The 18964-nt window shown below is 44.2% G+C and overlaps 1 long non-coding RNA gene across 2 annotated transcripts in view; it reads right to left on the bottom strand.

Annotated features, from left to right (window-relative positions):
- The window catches only part of LOC148136087 (uncharacterized), a 55215-nt gene extending 38105 nt beyond the window's left edge, over positions 1 to 17110 (bottom strand). For both annotated transcript variants that reach the window (XR_015754704.1, XR_015754703.1), the window contains exons 1-3: positions 15609 to 17110; positions 13433 to 13591; positions 7297 to 7394 (exon numbers count right to left, since the gene is read on the bottom strand). This is a non-coding gene — a long non-coding RNA (uncharacterized LOC148136087). The remainder of the gene's footprint in view (positions 1 to 7296; positions 7395 to 13432; positions 13592 to 15608) is intronic.
- Positions 17111 to 18964: the final 1854 nt, after the last annotated feature.

Below are 18964 nucleotides of genomic sequence, written 5' to 3'. Positions count from 1 at the left end.
TCTAGTCTTTGGAGTATTCAAATACAGACTTAAATCTCAATGATATCATATCATTAAAATAAATGTGTTGTAATTAATTGTTTGTTCAAAATGATATAAAAATTTGAAGATGTAATCACGGTTTCCCAGTGGAGATACCACACAGTATAAAATAAAGTCTCTGGAAGTGTGTCAGCTCCATCTCCGAGAGAATTCTCTGATTCCAACAGATTGCCAGCAGCAGGAAGGGAAAGAAACAACAAAATGCATCTTCTCAGAGAAAGGGTGGATCAGGTGTTTGACACCATCCTCGCTGTGGTTGGTGTTCCTGGTAAGTCTTGTAACAACTTAGCTCATACAAAACTCTGCATTGAATCATCCTTATTCCTGTGGCCATTCCCCTCAGCAATAAGTAGACCATTTTGGATACTGTTGGGAGGGGTGACTTACCAGGGGAAAGCTGAGGCGCACCTGCTGCTCAGAAAGGAAGGGGGAAGAGGAGCAGAGCAGTAGTCATTGGGGACTCGAGATATAGGGGGACAGATAGGAGGTTCTGTGGTTCTCTGAGCGACTCATGGTTGGTGTGTTGCCTCCCGATTGCCAGGGTCCGCGATGTCACTGATCGTGTTTTTGGGATCTTTCGGGTGGAGGGAGAGCAGCCCCAAGTCATGGACCACATTGGCACCAATGACATAGGTCGGAAGAGAGATGGGGACTTGAGGCAGAAATTCAGGGAGCTAGAATGGAAGCTTAGAGCTAGGACAAACAGAGTTGTTTTCTCTGGTTTGCTGCCCGTGCCACGTGCTAGTGAGGTGAGGAACAGGGAGAGAAAGGAGTTGAACACGTGGCTACAGGAATAGTGCAGGAGGGAGAGTTTCGGGTTTTTCGATAATTGGAGCTCTTTCTGGGGTTGGTGGGACCTCTACAAGCAGGATGGTCTTCATCTAAACCAGAGGGGTACCAATGTCCTGGGTGGGAAATTCGCTAAAGTGATTAAGGTGGATTTAAGCTAATACAGCAGGGGGATGGGAACCAAAATTGTAGGAGAGGTACAGAAGAGGATGAGAGTAGGGAGTTCCCAAATCAAGTACCTGACACTGGCGAGCGAGAACCTGGATTGAAGTGTGCGTACTTCAACGAGAGGAGCATCCGAAATAAAGTGGCAGCGTGGGCTGGTACCTGGGACTTCGATGTTGTGGCCATTACGGAGACATGGATAGAGCAGGGACAGGAATGGCTGTTGCAGGTTCCGGGATTCAGATGTTTCAATAAGAACAGAGAAGATGGTAAAAGAGGGAGAGGTGTGGCTTGTTGATCAGGGACAATATTACAGTTGTAGAAAGGATGTTTGGGGACTCATTAACTGATGTAGTATGGGCTGAGGTTAGAAACAGGAAAGGAGAAGTCACCAAGCTGAGAGTTTTCTATAGGCCTCCGAATACTCCTAGAGATGTAGAGGAAATGATAGCAAAGATGATTCTCGACTGGAGTGAGAGAGGCAGGGTAGTTGTCATGGGGGACTTCGACTATCCAAATATTGACTGGGATCACTACAGTACGAGTATTATAGATGGGTCAGTTTTTGTCCAGTGTGTACAGGAGGGATTCCTGACACGGTATGTAGACAGGCCTACAAGGGGCAAAGCCACTTTAGATTTAGTACAGGGTAACGAGCCTGGCCAGGAGCTAGATTTGGAAGTAAGTGAGCACTTTGGAGACAGCAATCACAATTCTGTCAGGTTTACTTTAGTGATGGAAAGGGATAGGTGTGCTCCACCGAGCAAGAGTTACATCTGGGGGAAGGGAAATTACGATGCAATTAGGGAAGATTTAGGAAGCGTAGAATGGGGAAAGAAACTGCAGGGGATGAGCACATTAAAAATGTGGAGCTTATTCAAGGAAAAGCTCCTGTGTGTCCTAGATAAGTATGTACCTGTCAGGCAGGGAAGAAGATATAGAGCACTTGAGCTGTGGTTTACTGTGGTGAAAGAGTTAAAATTATGTCCCAATACATGTGTGAATCTAAGGTGTTGCTTAGTCCCGTGTGAACCTTCTTATCTGTATGTAACCAGTATGGAATGTGTTTTTTAGCCTTGCTCTGCTGTTCACATGAATGTTTATCTCGAAAAGAGTATATCAGCTGGAAAAGTCTCCAGTTCGGTGAGTCTGCTCCGGGGTTACGTTTAACCGCCGAGCGTGGGTTGTTGGCAACCGCTCTACGAGAACTGACGGCTCCCAGTTCCGGTAACATGTAGAGTGAGTATAAGCCAGACCCGGGAGTCTGCTCCGGGGTTACGTTTAACCGCCGAGCGTGGGTTGCTGGCAACCGCTCTACGAGAACTGACGGCTCCCAGTTCCGGTAACATGTAGAGTGAGTATAAGCCAGACCCGGGAGTCTGCTCCGGGGTTACGTTTAACCGCCGAGCGTGGGTTGTTGGCAACCGCTCTACGAGAACTGACGGATCCCAGTTCCGGTTACATGTAGAGTGAGTATAAGCCAGACCCGTTGTAAGTATGAGACCTGGTTGTGGCGACGCTGCGGGGAATAAAATGCTCATATTCTAGCAGACTCGCCTCTTGGCTGTTTGTTCTGTGTCAGACTACTCTCCTACGAACCTGACCTTGAGAATTTTTTAAAACATTTACTAAGGAAGTGGAATCCCTGGTCAAGAAGAAGAAGGCGGCTTATGTTCGGACAAAATGTGAAAACTCAATTAGGGCACTTGAGGGTTACAAGGAAGTCAGGAAAGACCTAAAAAGAGAGCTCAGAAGATCCAGGAGGGGACATGAGAAATTGTTGGTGGATAGGATCAGGATTATCCTTAAGGCTTTCCATAGGTATGTCAGGAATAAAAGAATGACGAGTGTTAAATTAGGGCCAATCAAACATAATAGTGTGAAGTTGTGTGTGGAGTCAGAGGAGATAGGGGCAGCATGAAATAAATATTTTTCGACAGTGTTCACTATAGAAAATGAAAATGTTGGTGAGGAAGATACAGAGATACTTGCAACTAGACTAGAGGAGATTGAGGTTCACAAGGAAGAGGTATTAGAAATACTGCAGAGTGTGAAAATAGACAAGTCTCCTGGGCCGGATGGGATCTATCCTAGGATCCTCCGGGAAGCAAGGGAAGAGATTGCCGAGCCTTTGATATTGATCTTCAAATCACCATTGGGTCTACAGGAATAGTGCCTGAGGACTGGAGGATAGCAAATATGGTTCCCTAGTTCAAAAAGGGTAGTAGAGACAACTCTGGTAATTACTGACCAGTGAGTCTAACTTCAGCTGTTGGTAAAGTGGTGGAAAAGGTTATAAGAGATAGGATTTATAACCATCTAGAAAAGAATAATCTGATCAGGACAGTCAGCACGGTTTTGTGAAGGGTAAGTCATGCCTAACGAATCTTATTGACTTTTTTGACAAAGTGACCAAAAGATAGATGAGATTAAACTGGTTGATGTGGTGTATATGGATTTCAGCAAGGCATTCGATAAGGTTCTCCACAGTAGGCTATTATACAAAATGCGGAGGAATGGGATTGTGGGAGACATAGCAGTTTGAATCAGTAATTGGCTTGCTGAAAGAAAACAGAGGGTTGTAGTTGATGGAACATGTTCATCTTGGTGTCCAGTTACTAGCAGTGTACTGCAAGGGTCGGTATTGAGTTCACTGCTGTTTGTCATTTTTATAAATGACCTGGATGAGGGCTTAGAAGGGTGGGTTAGTAAATTTGCGGGCGACACTAAGGGCAGTGGAGTTGTGGATAGTGAAGAAGGATGAAGTAGGTTGCAGAGAGACATAGATAGGATGCAGAGCTGGGCTGAGAGGTGGCAATGGAGTTTAATGTGGACAAGTGTGGATGGCGTAATCGGAATGGTACTGGACTAATGGTAAGATTCTTGGGAGTGCAGATGAGCAGAGAGATCTCGGTGTCCATGTACACAGATCCATGAAAGTTGCCACCCAGATTGATAGGGATGTTAAGAAGGCCTTTATTAATAGAGGGGATGCTTTGGCCTTTATTAATAGAGGGATTGAGCTCCGGAACCAGGACGTTGTGCTGCAGCTGTACAACGCTCTGGTACAGCCACACTTGGAGTATTGTGTACAGTTCTGGTCACCGCATTATAAGAAGGATGTGGAAGCTTTGGAAAGGGTGCAGAGGAGATTTACTGGGATGTTGCCTGGTATGGAAGGAATGTCTTACGAGGAAAGGCTGAGGGCCTTGAGGCTGTTCTCATTAGACAAAAAGGCTGGAAGGTGACTTAATAAGACATACAAGGTAATCAGAGGGTTAAATAGGGTGGACAGAGAGAGCCTTTTTCCAAGTATGGGAACGGCAAACACATGGGGACACAAGTTTAAAGTGAGGGGAGATAGGTATAAGACAGATGTCAGAGGTAGTTTCTTTACTCAGAGGGTAGTAAGGGTCTCGAATGCTTTGCCTGCAATGGTAGTAGATTCGCCAAGTTTAAGTGCATTTAAGTCGTCATTAGACAGGCATATGGACGTACATGGAATAGTGTCGGTGGGTTGGGCTTCAGATGAGCATGACAGGGCGGCGCAACATCGAGGGCCGAAGGGCCTGTACTGCGCTGCAATGTTCTATGCTCTATCAACAACTGATAATAATATATTTTCGTTTAGGAAGGCAAATCCCACTGTCAGATAATAGTGTCCTTACTGACTGAGTTTAAAGTTTGTCAGTTAGGAGGGTCCTCAGCATTGTGTTTTTCTAAAATGTGCAGAATGGGTTTAGACAGAGACCACATTAATGGAGTTTGGCTGATCACCGGCCCCTGGCTAGTTTTGGAAGACCACCCTCTCTCTGTGGTAGTTCACAGTCTGCTATCGGTCAGATGGGTTTTGTAACAACCCACCTCTCAGTGACACCTGGTGTTTCCCATTCCTTGATGGAAAGGGATTGTGTTGGTGGATCTTGCTCAGGCAGCTCGCTCCAAATGGGAGCCCAGATAAAGCAGGGCAATGGGTGGGTTCAGCAGGTCATTAGGAATGAGGAGACTATGGGGGCTGCAGATAGAGCATGGTGCTGGAAAAGGCACAGCAGGTCAGGCAGCATCTCAGGATGAAGAAAGTAGAGGTCTCAAGCAGGGCTCTTCTTCAGGACAGTTACAGTGACCAAAGTTGCATGAATTCAGGTTTTATTTGCTGAGGGCTATGTTGTACAAACTTGGACAGGTGGAGGAGTTGGGTCAAATGTTGAAGTCTTCCTGATTGTAGTGTGTATCCAACTTGGTACAATGTGATTGGATTTGCTGCTGAACACCTTCATGGTTCAGATGGTCAGGATGTTCAATCCTGTGCACGAGGGAGAGATTCAATGCCTTATCATTTGTTCGTCCATAATATAGAACCCAGCCTTCCTGGACATTGTGGAGTGATTAAATGCCCTCTCCTGCAGTTCATACAGTGTGGATATAGAATTCTGGAGGCAAACTGAACTATGGAGACTCCAAAACCGAATACAGAAATTTTGCGATCAATATCCATGTTAGGTGTCTGATGTTCTTTGTTTTCCTAATACCAGGTGTCTTTGTGTGAATGCTGGGGACTTAGGGGAAATGTCAGCCAGTTAGACTAACCTGTAAAGCAGCTGCTGACCCAAAACCACCTTGAGTATATGACCGTGTTTCTGTGAGTAATCTGCTGCTCATGTTCTCCTATATCCTTTAAAAGTGCAAATGATTAATTTAGAGAGATGTGGTTCAGATTCTTTAAGCTTCATATGACATGGAACAACAATTATCTTTGTGTCATTACTTACAGTCTGGGCTCAGGCACAAAAAAACTTTGATTAATAACTTAAAACCTTTTTTTTCTCTTACAGTAAGTCTAGTGGTGATTGTAAACTTAGCTTGGGGCAAATGTGGCCTTTCTACATGCAGCACTCACTATCTGGTGGCTATGTCAGTGTCAGATCTACTGTTCATTGTTTTTTGTATCATCCTTCACCGATTTCAACGTTATTATTATCCACCGTGTTTCCTGCAAATCACTCCTGTTTGTACCATTCTCTATGTCCTCAACCGCTTGACCATTGGTTGTTCTGTGTGGTTCACCATTGCTTTTTCCTTTGATCGATTTGTTGCCATTTGTTTACATGAGATGAAAACTAAGTATTGCACAGGGAAAACTGCAACCAGGGTTCTAGCAACAATCTGCATCTTCTTTTGTTTAAAGAACATTCCAAATGCCTTTGTATATAGACCTGGAAAGATTATCAACAATGTTCCATGGTACTGTTATACCTGGTCTGGTTATTATAATGATCCTCGGTGGATAGGTTTTAGATATTTTGAGACTTTTTTAACACCATTGTTCCCATTCACTTTTATTCTCTTTATCAACATTCTGACTGTCAGACATATCTTCGAGGCCATTAAGGTGCGGAAGGAACTGAGAGGTCAGAGAAAAACACAGAATGATCCAGAGGTGGAGAGCAGGAAGAATTCTGTGATTGTACTCTTTGCCATATCTGCCAGCTTCATACTTCTCTGGTTGTTGCATATTTTATATTTCTTTAATGCTGGTTATTCCTTGGATAAAGTTTCTTTTCATCTCTTTGGTCAGATTGGATACATGCTGAGGAACTTCAGTTGCTGCACAAATGCCCTTATTTATGTGGTGACACAGAAACATTTCAGAGACCAGTTAAAGTACGCCATGACATATCCAGTTATAAAAATAATTCAATTGGTGAATCAATCAAAGTAACTCAGAGCCAACATTAGGTGCAGCAGAGAACGGAACGAGGAGTCCACGTGAGGAACGGACCGAAAGGAGAAGGAGGAGCAGCAACATGATAACACTCCTTTCCTCATGGGCAAGGAATGACTCCATCTGAGGGGCAAAATGACAGAGACTGGAGGTGTAAAGCCAGTGTAAAGTGCTGTTCGTAATCAGCAACAATTAGTAGGAAGTGGAACAACACAAGCAAACCAAGAGATGAATTACATACACACAAAAGTAACATTCATATCAAGTAATCTGTTCTCAGTGAATGAAGTGGGTAGAAAAATAAATGATATGGAGGTAGGTGAGTATTAGATGAGATGAGATTAGATTGCTCAGAGTATGGAAGCAGGCCATTTGGCCCAACAAGTCCACACTGACCCTCTGAAGAGTAACCCACCCAGACCCATTCCCCTATATTTGCTGCTGACGAATGCACCTAACACTGTGGGCAATTTAGCATTACCAATTCACCTGACCTGCACATCTTTGGATTGTGGGAGGAAACTGATGAAACCCACGCAGGCACAGGGAGAATGTGCAAACCCCAAACAGACAGTTACCTGAGGCAGGAATGTAATCTTTCACTGCAGGCCAGAGAGGGAAATGCAACGACAGGCTCCTGTTCACTCTTCCTCACTGAATACTCTGACACACACGTCTGGGCAAATTAACACAAAAACATGAGAAGTTTAAAAGAGGAAATAACATAGTGTCAGGTCTCTGTGTCTTTGAATTGCACATTTATATTCAACAATAGCAAACTTAGTTTCCATTCAATTCCTCACGGTGAAAATAGAACACAGAACAATACAGCGCAGGAGAGGTCATTCAGCCCTCGATGGTGGTGAGTATACTATTGTTGCAGGCAGGGTTTTCCATGCCCCTCCTACTCTCTGAGTAAAGAAACTACCTCGGACATCTGTCCCATATCTATCACCCCTCAATTTAAAGTTATGTCCCCTCGTATGAGCCATTGCCATCTCAGGAAAAAGGCTCTCACTGTCTACCTTATCTAACTCTCTGATTATCTTATACGTCTCAATTAGGTCGCCTCTCAACCTTCTTGTCTCGAATGAAAACAAGTCCCCCAGCCTTTCCTCATAAGACCTTCCCTCCATACCAGGCAATCCTAGTAAATCTTGTCTGAAACCTTTCCAAAGGTTTCACGTCCTTCCTATAATGCAGTGACCAAAACTGTACACAGTACTCCAAGTGCAGTTGCACCAGAGTTTTGTACAGCTGCAACATGACCTCGTGGCTCCAAAACCCAATCCCTCTACCAATAAAACCTCACACACTGTATGCCTTCTTTAAACCTAAACGTGGGTGGCAACTTTCAGGGGTCTTTGTATGGACACTGAGAACTTTGCCCATCTACGCTCCCAATAATCTTATCATTAGGCCAGTACTCTTTATTCCTGTTACTCCTTCCAAAGTAAATCACCTCACACATTCCCACAGTAAACTCCATTTGCCACCTCTCAGCCCAGTTCTGCAGTTTATCTATGTCCCTCTGTAACCTGTAACATTGTTCGGCATTGTCCACTACTCCATCGCCGTTAGTGGTATCCGCAAATTTATTAATGCATCCTTCTGTGCCCTGTTCCAGGTCATTTATAAAATGACAAACAGCAATGGACCCAACACAGATCCTTGCAGTACACCAGGATGAACATTTACCATCAACCACCACCCTCTGTCTTCTTTCAGCTCACCAATTTCTGATCCAACCCACTAAATTACCTTCAATCCCATGCTTCCATAGTTTTTTGAACTAGCCTACCCTGGGGAACCTTATCAAACGCCTGACTGAAATCCATATACACCACATCAACAGTTTTACCCTCCTCCATCAGTTTGGTCACCTTCTCAGTTTGGGCGGCACGATGGCTCAGTGGTTAGTGCTGCTGCCTCACAGCACCAGGGTCCTAGGTTTGATTCCAGCCTTGGGTGACTGTGTGGAGTTTGCACATTCTCCCCGTGTCTGCGTGGGTTTCCTCCATGTGCTCCGGTTTCCTCCCACAGGTCCAAAGATGTGCAGGTCAGGTGAATTGGCCATGCTAAAATACCCATAATGTTAGGTGCATTAGCCAGACGGAAATGGGACTGAGTGGGTTACTCTTTGGAGGGTCGGTGTGGACTTGTTGGGCCAAAGGGTCTATTTGCACACTGTAGGGAATCTAATCAATAACTCTCCAAAGTTCCATAACAATACAACAGCAAATAAAACAGTAATTGCTACTCCTGGAATTCGAGGAAATCACCTCAAACACCTAAAACAACCTCAAAAATGGAGCAACTGTCACAGCCAGAAATCTTAGCAGCACTTATACACTTAATAGTAAGGTCCGAGGGAGTGTTGCTGAACAAAAAGACCTTGGAGTGCAGGTTCATAGCTCTTTGAATGTGGAGTCACAGGTAGATAGGATAGTGAAGGCGACGTTTGTTATGCCTCCCTTTATTGGTCAAGAGTATTCAGTACAGGGGTTGGGAGGCCATGTTGCAGCTGTACAGGACATTGGTTAGGCCACTTTAGGAATATTGGGTGCAATTCTGGTCTCCTTCCTTTTGGAAAGATATTGTACTGGAAAAGGTTCAGAGAAGATTTACAAGGATATTGCCAGGTTTGGAGGATTTTTTAGATTAGATTACATTACAGTGTGGAAACAGGCCCTTCGGCCCAACAAGTCCACACCGACCCGCCGAAGCGCAACCCACCCATACCCCTACATTTACCCCTTAAATAACACTACGGGCAATTTAGCATGGCCAATTCACCTGACCGGCACATCTTTGGACTGTGGGAGGAAACCGGAGCACCCGGAGGAAACCCACGCAGACACGGGGAGAAAGTGCAAACTCCACACAGTCGCCTGAGGAGGGAATTGAACCCGGGTCTCAGGCGCTGTGAGGCAGCAGTGCTAATCAATGGATACAGCAGGTTATTATGGAGTAAAAAGTGAGGGTCAGCCGAGATGGCTTTGACCATCTTGTGGGTTTTTATCAGTCAGTGGATGTGTGGGGTCATGACATTGGTGAGGACAGATCACTGGGTTAATGCGAGTTTCCATTGTGTGAGATTAATGTCTGCAGTTAACATTTTCAAACTTACTCTATGGTGTAATTCCTCAACTGAGGAAAGAAACTCTGTCTGTAGCTCACAGACACTCTGCATTATCCAGAGATTGATTGTAATGTTGTGTACTGTTGATCCAGATCTCCAGGAATCACTCTGATCATGGAATTGTACTGAATGGGGATCATAAACCTCAGGCTGGAACCTCATGTTGCTAAGAGGATGTGTCATTGTGGAATTGTACAGAGTGTGGGTAACTGCTCAGATATGAACTTCTGAGCCAGTATTCTTGTTTTTCTGTGGGTATCTGTAAATATAGTATTGGAGTAAATGTGGAGCACTAATAGCAGAATACCCGTGAGGTATATCTCAGACTATAAATTGTAATTGTTTGTGAGGAACTGAATGCAATGGAATGTCTGACTGCAGTGGGAAATAGAATGATAACTTATTTGAAACCATGTGATGCTTTATTTTTATTATATTTATCATTTCTGATCTGTTCACAAATGGAGCCATGAATGTAGCTTGGAAATGTGATGGATTGCATGTGGGAAAATATTCTCAGTTGGGCGGATATGTTTGGTCCAAAGTTTCCAAAGTTAAATGATCCGCTGGAGATAAACAAATATAAGTCAACAATGTGGAGCTGGAGAAGCACGGCAGGTCAGTCTGCATTGGAGGAGCAGGGAAGTCGATGATGTTTTGGGCTGGGATCCTTCATTGGGACGAGGGAGGGAAGGGGACGGGAGCTCAGAAATAAATGGGGAGTAGGGCTGGGGGAAAGGCAGGTGAGATGGTGATAGGTGGATGCAGGTGGGGGTAATTGTGATTGGTTCATGGAAGGGGGTGGAGTGGACACGTGAATAGGAGGATGGACATACAGGAATAAAAAAATATTAATAGGAATAAAAATATCTGTTTCAACAAATAACTGAGTTTAGTATCTGCAATATTGTGACTATGATTAATAATTGAGTTTGAGAGCATGTCAGAGAATTAACAGTACAAAATGCAGAATGTGGGCCATTAAATAGAGAAAATCTTGAATGAGACATTTGACTTAAGACATTACGACTCGATTTTGCCCAGCATATTTAATGTCACTAACAGAACTCACAAATCCAATTTCTCGAGTTGCGGGCATTTCTCTTCTTTTCGTATGATAATGACAAATATTCTGACTTTGTCGGTTGTCCCGACTATGTCACACATTGCCCATTTTTTATTCCCAGCCGCTTCCAAAGAAGCAAGTGTTAACTCTAAAGTGTGACAAACTCAGGACTGTTTGAATTGCATTTACAGAATATCTGTTCCTTAATCAGATCTTAATCAGATCATACGACACCAACTTATAGTTCAACAGCCAAAAGAGAAAATGCTGGAAAATCTCAGCAGGTCTGGCAGCATCTGTAAGGAGAGAAATGAGCTGACATTTCAAGTCTAACTGGCCCTTTGTCAAAGCTTTGATGCTGCCAGACCTGCTGAGATTTTCTAGCATTTTCTCTTTTGGTTTCAGATTCCAGCATCCGCAGTAATTTGCTTTTATAGTTCAACAGGTTTATTTAGAAGCACAGGTAGTCAATCCTTTATTCAAAATCCTGAAATCTGAAAAGCTCCCAAATCCAAAGTTCCTTTTGTGAAGATTTTTCTCATTCACAAAGTTGTTTGGCGTGCAAACAGTTAACCCAACTCCATAACCACTCAACCCACATCACTCAGATGTAATGTGGGGGCATGACCCAGCACTGGCTGGCATCAATTCTGTCTCAGGGCCTGTAATACTCACCAATGAGACTGCTGTTCAGTACAATTTTTAAAAATTTCACAATTAAACAGTCACTTATTTTGAAATGCAAAAACTTCTGAATTCCGAAAACCAACTGGTCCCGAGGGTTCAGATAAAGGATTGTGTACCTGTAGTAGCTTTCGGAACACCTCTCCTTCGTTAGGTAGCTCATGGGGCAGGTTCATAAGACACAGAATTGAGAGCACAAGATCATAGTGTCATGCAACTGATACAATATATTGAAGAAATCTAGATTGCTGTTAAGTCTTTCTTTTAGAAAGGATTGCGGGTTTTAGTTCATTAATATGTAAATTCCAGAATTTCTTTCAAGTCATATTCCCGAGATAACTTAAGGTTTTACAAAAAAATTGACAATACTGCTCAGACAATGCATTAAATGTGTGAGGATAGAGACGATCTGTATTCCATCCTTGAGTCAGACTGGTTCTAGTTCCAACGTAGGAACTTATAAAATGTTACATGGATTAACTGCCTGCATTCACTGCCTGCAAGTTATGTGCTTTTTGAGCAAAATAAATTGTATCTGCAAATACAATTCAGCCCATTGACTTAAATGTCTGTGTGTGTACATGTGAGGGAGAGAGGAGCGTGTGTGTATGTGCATGCATGTGTCTGCATGTGTGTGTGTAAGGGAGAGTGTGTGTGCGCGCGAGTGTGTGTGTATGCTTGATAGACTGTGAGTGTGACGGAGTATAACCTATGAGAGGGTGTGCAAGTGGGGATTATATGTGTGTGTGGCTGAGAGACAGAATATGTATGTGAGTGGGTCAATGTGAGTGTATGTGCATATAAGAATGTGTGTGTATGTGTGCGTATATTGTAGTGGAGTCAACTGTAGTGGAACATGAACCCCAGATCCCGTTGAGGCCATCCTCATGGGTATCAAATGTGGCTATCGACCACTCCACCTCTAAACACTCCACTCAATATTTTTTGGGGGAAGCAGAAGTTGTTTCTTCTCTTTCACAGGTTACTGTGACTGGCAGGAGTTTCCTATAAGACCACAACATCCACAAGAAGACATCTGGGATCAATAAAGTAGAGAATGGGAGACACCTGACATGGACATTAACTGCAAAATGTTTGCATTCAGTTTTGGAGTCTCCACAGCTCAGATTGCCTCCAGAATTTTATATCCACACTTTATGAAGGACAGTACAAGATATGGAATCACTCCACAGTAACCAGAAATGGATGCCCTCAACATTATGGACAGGTGAATGATTGGACATTGACTCACTCCCTCATGCACAGGACTGAACATACTGACAATCAGAACTTTGAAGGTATTCAGCAGTGAATCCAACCACCATGTCCCAGGTTAGATTGCACCAAAATTAAAAGAAGTGCTTTTTTAAAAAAATCTGCACAGTGTAGAAACAAGTCCTTCAGCCCAACAAGTCCACACCAACTCTCTGAAGAGCGTCCCACTCAAACACCTGCCTCTCAATCCCAGTAATGCTGTGTTTCCCATGGCCAATCCACCGACCCTGCACATTTTTGGACTGTGTAAGGAGACCAGAGCACCCAGATGAAACTGATACAGACCCAGGAAGAATGTGTAATCAACACATAGTCACCAGAAGCTGGGATTGAACCTGTCTTCTTGGTGCTGCAAGACAGCAGTGCTAACCACTGAGCCACCATGCCACCCAACTTCCAATATTTGTGATGGAATTCCTCCACATGTTCAAGCCTTTAAACCACAGTCTTCACACCCAATAAAATCTGACTCCATGTAACATAGTTCATTGCATCTTTCCAGTTTAGAAATCAGATACTTTATCTGGGATTCAGTAAAGCTTCTTACCTGATGTCCAGGTTCATGCACCCAACCTTCTCTCCTAGTCCCTCTCCCTGTGAATGGAAATCCCCCTCCCAGATTTGGAGCACACACTAGGGCTAGGAGTCTTCATGGTTTAACTAGCACTCTCCGTGGAGATCACCAGAATTACACCACAATTTTGTTCTAGGAGAGCAAACATAGAATAGCCTTTATTGTCACATATACACGGTGAGTACAGTGAGGAGTTTATACGTCACCAATTACAGTACCGACTGAGATACAAAAGTAAAAGTTCAGGACAGCAGACCACGCTGGCAGCTAGTTTTCAGTTCGCACCAGTGACACACAATGCCGGGAAGCCGCTATGCAAGGAGGCTGCTACGCCAGACTAGACCGTTGCCATATTACCCCGGGAGGCTGTTGCACCAGGCAGGGAGGTCACTGTGCTGTAAGGCTACTGTACCAGGTCAGGAGGATGCCACACTGAGAGGCCACTGCGCTAGGATGGGAGGATGGCACACCATGCTGAAAGGCTGCTGCGCTAGGCTGGGAGGCCCTTGCAACAGGCCAAGAGGATGTCACGCCTCACCGGAATGCTGCTATGGGAACCATAAGGCTGCCCACAACATGCCAGGAAGCTGTTGGGCCAGGCCAAGAGACCGTGAGAGGAGGCTTCTGTGCCAGGCCAAGAGTCATCACCAAAGGGTGCACATCACCCTCTGCTGGCAAGGACTTTTGCTCCCCAGAGGACGGGAGTGGTTGCCAGAGGCTGGGAATCATCTCTACAGGCAAGGAATCATTGCTCACCAGCGGCCAGGAAGAAAAGGACAGGAAAAGAGAAAGAAGAACACGTGGCGCAGATGAGTTCTGGCTGGAACATCCTACTCCACTGCCTTCTTGGAGCATGGTATCAGGGACTGCTGCTGTGGATCCAGTCCAATGTCAAAGATTAGGGGAGATGATGATGTTTTGGTCTTGTGAGACAATGAGTTCAGAGAACAAGGGGAGCTGGGTTCGATATCCCCAATGGCAGATGGTGAATTCAATACAAATCTAGACTTAACAGTCTAATGGTGACCACTAAACTGTTATCAGTTGTCAGGAAAAAAGAATCCCATCTCCTTCACAAATGTCTTTCAGAGAAGGAAAGCTTTCATTCTAACACAGTCTGGTCTACATGGGACTACAGTGTGTCGGAAATATGCCTTTAAGAGAGATTTATTTTGTCCTGTTTCTCTTGAAGAGAGCTATTGTCAACTAATGGTGAGGTGTCTGCTCCTTGGAAAGCAGAGTAAATAGCTTTGATATTTTTAAAATTTACACAACATCCTGAGTGGATGGAGTCAGGCTCACAAACTCCCAAAGTTTTAGATTCTGCTATCTGTTGTTGAACTTGGTGTTTTGGAATTAAAACTGTCAATAGAGCTCTCTCTCTGCTGCTACAAAAAAATCTTGAGGGTTCTTTCAGTATTTCATTTTGCTGCGTTAGAATGAGAAGACCGCAATGAGAATCACACTGTTTTGCTGAATTTGCTTTTGCCAAGGGTGTGTTTATGGATGAGTTAAAACACAAATTACTTTGTCTCTGGTCAATAATATAAAATAGAATGCATCTGCAAATACAATTCTGCAAATGCAAATTCACTCATTGACTTATGTGTGTGTGTGTGTGTGTGAGAGAAAGAGAGTGTGTGTGTGTTGGGGGAGAGGAACAGAGAGTTAGTGTGTGGGGGAGAGGAACAGATGTTGTGGTCTTATAGGAAACTCCTGCCAGTCACAGTAACCTGTGAAAGAGAAGAAACAACTTCTACTTTCCCCCAAAAATATTGAGTATATTAATATTGTTAATATTGAGTATATTAACATGTTTCTGGGAGTGATTTGCTCCTGATGCATTTCCCTATGTGTCTCTAGAAGGGCAATTGTTTGATTTGAGAGGTGTTACTATAATGGTTCAGATGATAAGACACAGAGCAACAATTATCTTTGTGCTAAAATACATCATGCATAGAGAATATTTGACCAGTAACTTTGTCTCTTTTTTTCCTTTCTCTCTCTCACAGTTAGTCCAGCAGCAATTCTAATCTTGTCTGTGGGAAAGTGTGGTCTTTCGACATGCACCACTCGCTATCTGGTAACCATGGCAGTGTCTGATCTACTGTACGTTACTTTTGATATCATGCTTCATAAGTTTACTTACTATTATTATCCATGGTGCCTTCTGGACATGACTCTTGTTTGTAGCGCCATCTATGCCCTGAGCCGCTTGACAGTTGATTGTTCTGTTTGGTTCACTGTCACTTTTTCTTTTGATCGATTTGTTGCTATTTGTATTCATCAGATGACATCTCAGTATTGCACAGAGAAAACTGTAATGAGGGTTCTAGCAATAATCTGAATTTTCCTTTCTTTAAAGAATATTCCCAACTATTTTTTATTTGAAGCCGAAATGATCATTAACAATGTTCCGTGGTACTGTTACACCACCTACAGATATTATAATGATGCTCATTCGCTGAGTTATCGATGTATTGAAACATTTTTAACACCACTTCTCCCATTCACTTTTATTCTCTTTCTGAACATCCTGAATACATGAGTGAGAATTTAAAATATCGACTGAGACTAGATTATAAACTCCATACCTTTACTTTGTCCAAATGTCTTCCTCCCTCCTGCTTTGCGTATCCCAGCATATCCCAATTTTCCCTGATCATCCTGTGATTGCAAGAACCAACACAGGCATATTGTCCTCCAAATTCTCATTTTAAATTCTCACTCGTGTATCCAAAATGTTCCATGTTCTTCCACTGATTTCATTTGTTTTTTCGGATTCTGTGAGTCTTGTTGCATAAACTCAATATGAAAGTGTTCGATGTTCTGCTATGAATGCAGCCTTCCCTTGAAGCCAAGATGCCACTTACATTCCCAAGCCATTTCTAATCTTGATTATCACCTCCCCAACAGCACTCACAAACCTATTTGGGGGAATTGTATGGATGTTCATTCCAGTCCTACCAAGACGTAAACTGTCCATCTTGTTGAGTTCTAACCTGCTCCAGAGCTGGTCCTAATGCCTTGAAACATGCTGCCTGACCTTCTGAACCCGTTTTCCAGACACATGTTCGACCATCCAATTATTCTGCTCGTTTCTGATCAACACATGGGACTGGCAGTGATTCTGAGAATACTGTGTTCCACATCCTGCTTTTCAATCTCATTCCTTGCTGCCTCAAATCTGTTTCATGGACCACATCCCTGCATTCCCACCTCGGTCTTTGTCACCAACATGGAGCAATACCTCTGTCGTTTGATCTTCCTGCAGCAGAATTTCCTGCAGCTGTTCTGTGATTTCCTTGACCCTGGTAGCAAGGAGGTTATCATCGCATGCTGAAGGTATGTTTATAACTGTAGAAACTCCACTCTGTTTCCCTAACTAACGAATCCATTATCAGTATTGTGTACCCACTCTTCCTACCACCCTGTCCAGCTGACGTGACTCTGTCTGCATTCCTCTGATGAATTCTTTCCATTACAAGCTTCCAAAGCAGGAAACTGATGTCTGATCTCGATCATCTCAGGGGACTGCTGAGATACCTGGCTGTCACGTATTCCTTATTTGCCCATACACACTAACTGTGATGTAGCCACCTCCATAAATGTGTTATTCCCCTCATCCTCAGTCCCGTGGATGGCCTACAGTTACTCCCATTCTCGAAAACAGAACTCCAGTTTATGCACACTGTCACATTTCCAGGAGATAGGAAACCTCCCAGAATCCCACATTCCACAGGCTGACCATTTCCTTGCTCAGAGACAAAAAAAAACTGCAGATGTTGAATTCCAAGGGAGACAAGCAGGAGGTTGGAAGAACACAGCAAGCCAGGCAGCATCAGGAGGTGGAGAAGGCAATATTTTGGGGGTAACTCTTCTTCAGGACTGGGGGTGGGTTTGTGGGGAGCTGCAGATAAAGGGGTTGGCAGGGGCAAGGTGATGGGGATCGGTGAAGACAGGTAGAGGGGATGACCTGGTTGGTGAATGGGAGGAGTGAATCCGGTTGGTGGCTTGGAGGAAGGGTCGATGAGAGGAATGGAAGGGAGAGAGAGGGAGGGGCTAGGAAGGGAATCAGGGGATGGGAAAGGGGGTTATCTGAAATTGTCTCACCTGTAAGGACTGTTTGGGGCACTGGATGGAGGTGATGGGGGTGGTGTGCTGGTAGGTTTTGCATCATTGGTGAGACAGAGGTTCACCTGCCTCTCCTCCAACCTAGTTTACTGTGTCCAGTGCTTCTGGTGTGGATTTCTCTACATCTGGGAGACCAAAGGTAAACTTAGTGAATGGTTTTCCAAGCATCTCAGCCAGGCTCACAGAGGCCGACGAGACCTCCCAGTCACAGGCCATTTTAATTCCCCTTCCCACTTCCTTTCTGACATGACAATCCTTGGCTTCCTCTACTGCCACAACAAATTAAACTACAAATTGGAGGAACAACACCTCATCTTCCATCTGGGCAGCCTGCAACACGGAGTACTCAACACTGAGTTTTCCAATTTCAAGTAACCCCCTTTCCTATCCCCGACTCCCTTCCCAGCCCTCATCTCTCTTCTAGCCACAAACTGGATTCATTCCTCCCATCGATCAAGCAGCTTGTCTTGTCTTCCCCTATCTCCACCAAAACCTCAAGACAAAGATTTTTTTCAGGGACCTTTCAAACCTCACCACTTTCTGCCTGATCACCTCGCTAATGGGATTTACACAATATAATGTGGTGTCTGTGAAATGAAACTGTTTTGATCTTCTTGCTGATCACATTCACTCTCAGACAGATCAGACAGAGGCACAGTCAGTGTTTCCTTCCCTGTGTTTCCTGGAGCAGCCTCGTGTCTCCGATGAAGCCAGTTTATAAACCAATTGTGATGTCTGAGCTCTCTCTGTGATGTACACGGTGAGGTCACACTTTGACCTGTCCAGTTCAAGAGGCCTCACTGCGATCAAACAGGGAGTTACTGAAACCCTCACTATAACGTCCCTCAGCCCCAGCACCCATCCCTATCTCTGTAACCTCCTAAAGCACCTAGAATCCTTCCAAACCTACAAACCTCACTATCTCTTTCAATTCCACCATCCAACCAAACTCATCCCTATCTTTGTAACATTCCCCAGACACTGCATCTGTCCCTATCCCCGACATCCCTTCCTCTTTCTGTGTCACCATCCAGCAGTTACATCCCTCCCTGTGTGAGAAGCCATCTTGACCATCAACATTATTCCATATCTCTCCAACAGCCTCCAACCCATACCTCTGTAAATTCCTCCAGCTCCAACACCCCTCGTTATCTCTATAATTTCCTTCCAGCACCTACACCCTCCTTATCCTGTTCCAGCCCCTTCATTATCTCTCCAGGATATAGACGCTTCAGATAGGACAGGCAGGGAATCAAAGGTGGGAGAGGAGTTTCATTGCTGGTCAGGGATGATAGCACGGCTGTGCGAAAGGACACTATGGAGGGCTTGAGTAGCGAGGCATTATGGGTGGAGCTGAGAAATAAGGGTGCA

The sequence above is a fragment of the Chiloscyllium plagiosum genome, unplaced genomic scaffold, assembly GCF_037043375.1.
Source record: "Chiloscyllium plagiosum isolate Xiang-an unplaced genomic scaffold, Cpla_swu_hap1 HiC_scaffold_47, whole genome shotgun sequence".
NCBI classification, from domain to species: Eukaryota; Metazoa; Chordata; class Chondrichthyes; order Orectolobiformes; family Hemiscylliidae; genus Chiloscyllium; species Chiloscyllium plagiosum.
Note: the sequence above shows the minus strand (reverse complement) of the source record. Positions and strands in the feature narration are given on the sequence as shown.